Source organism: Physeter macrocephalus, chromosome 13, assembly GCF_002837175.3.
Source record: "Physeter macrocephalus isolate SW-GA chromosome 13, ASM283717v5, whole genome shotgun sequence".
Taxonomy (NCBI): Eukaryota; Metazoa; Chordata; class Mammalia; order Artiodactyla; family Physeteridae; genus Physeter; species Physeter macrocephalus.
The window spans coordinates 1,872,371-1,878,038 of NC_041226.1; positions in this window are offsets into that span (position 1 = coordinate 1,872,371).

Below are 5,668 nucleotides of genomic sequence, written 5' to 3' on the forward strand. Positions count from 1 at the left end.
CTGCGTGTCACTGAGGTAGGTGTGCGCGCCTGCCAGCAGCAGTCAGTGTTCAAGCTCCTACTCTGACCGCAGTTCCGTCTCCTTCACCATTTTCCTCCCCTGTGATGAGCGCCGCCCCTCCCACCCGCCGTCCTGCCGCACGCGCCCCACTCTGAGCCCAGGAACGTGCCTTTCCTTCCTGGATGAGCAGAACCTGCTTCTGCGCGGGGATCCCCCTCGGCCATGCCTGGTGAGCGGGGAGGGAGGACCCCGGGTCCCAGAGCACGTCCGGGGCCGCCACAGTGTTTCGAGTTCTGTGCTGGGTGACCAGGGTCCTGTGGTGACGTGTCCTGAGAAAGCATCCTCTCTCTCCGTGGTGGCCGTGCTCTCCTACACAAGGAAATGCCGCAGGATGGAAAGTAAGATTCGATGTGCTGGGGTCACCTCGTTGGTGCCCCGCTTTCCTGAGTGCGGGGGAAGCTCCACGAGGCAGAGCTGACACCCCCTGGGGCTCAGAGCCGCAGGTCTCCCAGGCCCCAAGGGGGACAACGCTGGTCCCCAAGGCCAGTGCACACACATCCGGGTTGTGTGGAGATGGCCGGGGTGAGAAGGCAGGGAGCGTCTTCTCAGAGTGCGAACCAGCCAGTCTTCAACCCCAGCCTAGCTGTTTGCTGAGGCCCCGAGAACACCCAGGAGAGCTGCCCGGGCGGCTGCAGGGCCGCAGCTGTGTGCCGTCAGAGAGGAGCCCGCGTTCTGCGCGTGGACCAGCTCCAGTGCATCGCTGCTGGCGTCTGGCCCTGGACGCGGGGGTGACTGGCCTCCGAGGATGCCATGCATTTCTCAGGCCCTTCTGAAGGCCCTGCAGTTGCTCCGCAGAGAAGCCAAGTTGAACATTCTGTGCATAACTGAACACCTCCTAATGGGAGTGGACATTGCCGAGTGTCTGGGATCGTTCAGTGTCTGGTTCAATTGGGAAACTCACCAGTAACCTTGACCTCCCAGTCATCCGGGGCTACGGGGAGGAAGGAAAACCACTAAGGCCCTTCTGGTCCACCTACAGATTCTTTTACGCTCCATCACTTTCGTAACTCCTTTGTCACATTCACGAATAACACTTTGTTACTATTTTCAATTAAAAATGAGATGTACAGTCAGAAAAATCTTATCAAGATGAGCCCTGAGTTGGATCTTCATCCATCTGGCAGTGCTACCTTTCTGCAGGTTAAGTGAGACACCTGCATTTTCCAGGAGGTGTAAGAAAAGCCCAGAGAGGTCCAGTCACGCCAGTTCCAATCACAAATACCCACGTCATCGGGGACGTGCCAAACTCAGACTCCAGTCATCTGCCCGGTAAGCAATGACAGGTGCTTACCTGCTCCACGTACACAAGGACAATACATCAGAGCAAAGACAGAAATGTACAGATTCTGCATCATCTCACACTTGCACCTGCCCCCCCACCACGAACACTCAGGGATGCTGCTGAAAGAGTCTGGGGAACAGGTGGGAACAAACGTTGCACGGAAGAACTGCTGTAGGAGTTTTCATGCGCCACGAGGTAGCTACTTCTGTGCACATCTGCATGGCCTCCACCGTAACCCTGGGAGGTGTAGTTAGGTGTCTAGGAAGCAGTTTCCGGAACTCACATTTGCTCTTTGAAGTATTGCTGAAATGTTTCTTCTGCGGGCGTTGGTTCTGGAGACCAATGCTGCTGTAAGGTCTTCACTGCCGTCCTGTGACTAAGCCGACCCCAGCAGCTCCAGGGAAGGACCAGTCCTTCCTCTCAGAGGGGCATCTGCTGGCCTCTCTTGATTGATACCGTGTCAGGATGTCTGGTCACCGCGAAAGTTTATCTGTGATTGTCAGGCACACCTAAGATTTCTGTTTTTATATATATTTTCCTATCAAGGTTCCTGCAGTCCAGCCCAGATCCTCCGGAACGGCCTTTAAATTCAGTCTAATCTCTGTCATATGCTTGGCCACTGATGTGAGTCACTTTGACATTTTTGAGATCGCAGATTTCCCAGAAGGAGAGGAAAGAGAAAGTTTTATAAATACTGTGACCTTGAAATTAAAGTCACTTTGCTTTCCTGTTCCAGATTTTACCACGTGCTGGCTTGAAATCCAAGTAAGAAAAGGCAGCGAAGTTATGAAACTTGAATTTGTCCTTGCACATCTGCATTGAGCAATGCATACTTACCGATGAGATGCTGTTCTGTGCGATGGTCGTTCCCTGGAGAACTGGACTGAGTTGTTAGGGAGGATTTGAGGGGTTATAATGGCTTAAAATTTTCTTATTTTTTGTAGACTTTAAGCCTAACCACGAACCCCAGAGCTACGTGTGCCGAGACTTAAGCACAGGGAATGAAGTCCGTCTGCCTGCTAGGCACCAAGGGAGAAGAGGAAGGTTGGAGATTTGGAAAATGATGGAGCACCTTGAAGCTGAGGGGAAAGGTGTTTATAAGGGACTATAGGGGAGGAAAATATGAAAAAATTAGGCTGCATGAGGCACACGAGATAACTTTACTGCAAGTAGCTAAAGCGGTGTTTCTTACGGTTGGGTGGACAGAAATCCATCAACCCGAATTCACAGTTCTGTAATGCTTTAGGCTTTACAGATAATACGTATTTTTGTCATCTCTTTGACAATAATGTGAAGTAGGTGAGGATAACAGACAATCTGATTTCAAGTGTGAAGAAACTGGGACAGAATGAGTACCCTCTCTAGGGTAGGCGAACTTCACAAAAATTATAGCCCAGGAGCTATCAGAGCCCAAGCTTCTCATCAGTACTAGGGTTTTTAATTTTACTTGCTGAAGGTAATTCTGCCCCCTCAGTATGATAATAACACACATTCTTTGCTGACAGTTTTGAAAATGCCAACTGCATCAAGAAATAAAGTTAAAATCACGTGTAATTCCACTACCTAAAAATAGATACGGTTGTGGTATAAATTCTTCTGGCCTTTTTTTCTGTATGTAAACACACACAGGGAAACATTTTCCAAATTGGGAATCAGACTGCACTTCCTGTTTAAGCAGCTGAGAGCTTCACTTAAGATTGTGAATTTCTTATGTGATCAAATAGTCCCTGTAATATCTATGCTCTGTACTAGCTATATGTAGTGTTTTGTCGGATGCTGTGCTAGATTTAAATAATCCCTCATCGTTGAGCTCTTTGGTTGTTTTCATGAGTATGGTTTATAGATGGATATTTTGATTGGAAGTTGACTTGGGGGAAAAGGGAACTCATCTTTTTTTTTAAAACACCCAGTTCTCCTTCCTTAGACATAATTGTAATGGCTTATTTGACGGCTGTGTAATTCACATGTAGTGAAATGCACATATCTTAGCTGTGCAGCGCGGTGGGATTGACGCATGCGTTCGCCCCGCTCAGGTCACAGAGGATTGCCACGTTACAGCAAAGCGCCCACACGTCTTTCCTAAGTCAGCCCCCACCTCTTCCCACTGCACCTGCACGTCTGAGTTCCATCAACACACGCACTTTGGCCTGTTCCAGAGCCTCTTAGAAATTGAACCCTGCACACTTGACATCTTGGTTTCTTCTTTTCAACATCATGTTTTTGAGGTGCATCCATGTTTCCACAGGTGTCTGTAGTTTATTCTTTTCTAATTGCTGAGTAATATTCTATTATATGAATATGACACAGTTTGCTTATCTGTTCTCCTGTTGACGGCTACTTGGGTGCTTTCTAATTTTTGGCTATAATAAATAAAGATGTTTTAAATGTCGCTATACAGGCTTTTGTCTGTTGGTTTTGTTTTAGTTTTTCAAGCGTATGTTTTCCTGGGCGAGTGCCTGGAAATAGGGTTGTCGGTCCTGGATAGGCCTGTGTTTAACTTCATGGGAAGGTTCCCAGTGGTCCTCCAAAGCGATGGTTCCCTATACTTTATATGCCCCACAGCAGTGGGTGAGAGAGCTGTGGTCCAGGTGATGAGGACACTGTGCTGGAAGTCTTTTTAACTTGAGCCATTCTGGGGGATAGTCTGTGGTTTCCGTGTGCATTTTTCTGATAACTAATTATGTTGAGGACCTTTTCGTGGGAACGTTGGTCACTCACACATCTTCCTTTGTGAAGCGTCTGATCAGGTTTTCAGTCCATTTTTAATTGGGGTATTTGTCTTTTCGTTGAGCTGTCGTCGTCCTGTGTATTTTAGGTAAAAGTCCTCTGGGAGATTTATCTGTGAAAGTTTCCCCTGAGCCTATGCTCTGCTTGGCCATCTGTGTCCTGGTGTTTTGGTAGCAGATGAAGCCTCAGTTTTTTCCTGAACGGTTTGGCTTGCGCTTTCTGTGTTCTAGGAGAGCTCTGCCGACTGAAGGTTGAAAACGTGTTTTCCTATATTTTCTTCTGCAAGTTTTTCCATCTTTGCTTCTGCAGTTAAGTACACGCTCCATCTCAAATTAATTCTTGAGGAAGATGCAAGGCACGGGTGGTACCATGTGTTTCTCCCAGAGATACCCTGTTGTTACAGCTCCAGTCATTGGAATGACTTTCCTTTCTCGATAGAATTGCTTCGGCACCTTTGTTAAAAGTTAACCTACTGCATAAGTGTGAGTCTATTTCTGGCCTCTGTCTTCTGTTCCACAGATGTATTTGTTTATCTCAATGCCATATTGACTGGTTACTGTTGCTCTACAGTAAGTCTTGAAATCAGAGAATGTAATTCTTCAATCTTGGTTTTTTTCCCAAGTATGTTCTGGTTATTCTAATTGTTTTTTGGCATGTCACATACATTTAAAAAAAGAACTTGTCAACTTCTGGGAAAAAAAAGATGGTTGGGGTTTTGGTGGAGATTGTATCAATCTGTAGACGAATTTGAGGAGAACTGGTATCTTAGCAATTTTGAGTGAGTCTTCAATCCACAGACATGGTATATATCTAGTTATTTAGGTCTTATTCTATTTCTCTAAGATTGTGTTCTACAGTTTTCGGTGTGTAGGTCTGACACATATTAACTGTATCCCTGATATTTTATGTTTTTAGTGTGATTTTAATTACTATCGTTTCAACTGCATTTTCAAATGATTCATCGCAAATATACAGAAATACCCTTGACAGTTTCTATATTGACCTTGTATCCTGTGACATTACACTTCTTCATTCTAGTAGTTTTTTGTTTTATAGACTTTTTAGGATTTTCTACATAGACAGTCATGTGGTTTGTGGGTAAAGACAGTTTTGTTGTTACCTAATCTTTACATATTTTATTTCCTTTCTTACTTTATGCACTAAGACCTCAGTACAATAATGAAGAGAAGAGAGGACAGAGGGCGTTCTTACCTTGTTCCCAGTCTTACAGGAACACAGTCCAGAGTGTTCCTATTAAGTATGATGTTAACTGTGGGTTTTTTGTAGCGCTTTTTATCAGTGGGAAGGAAATCTCTTCTATTCCTAGTTGACTGAGAGTTGCTGTTTTTAAGTCATGAATGGGTGTTGAATTTTGTCAGATGCGTGTTTTCTGCATCAATTGGGATAATCGTACAGCTTTTCTTTTCTCATCTGTGGAACGTTAAACCAACCCTATATTCCGGGCCTAAATTCACTTGATATATTGCTATCAAGTCATGGTACGCTATCATTTTTATATTTCTCGGCTTGATTCAATTTCTTAATGTTTTGTTAGGGCTTTTGATGTTCATTAAGTGTACTGGTGTCTTTTCTGGGAGG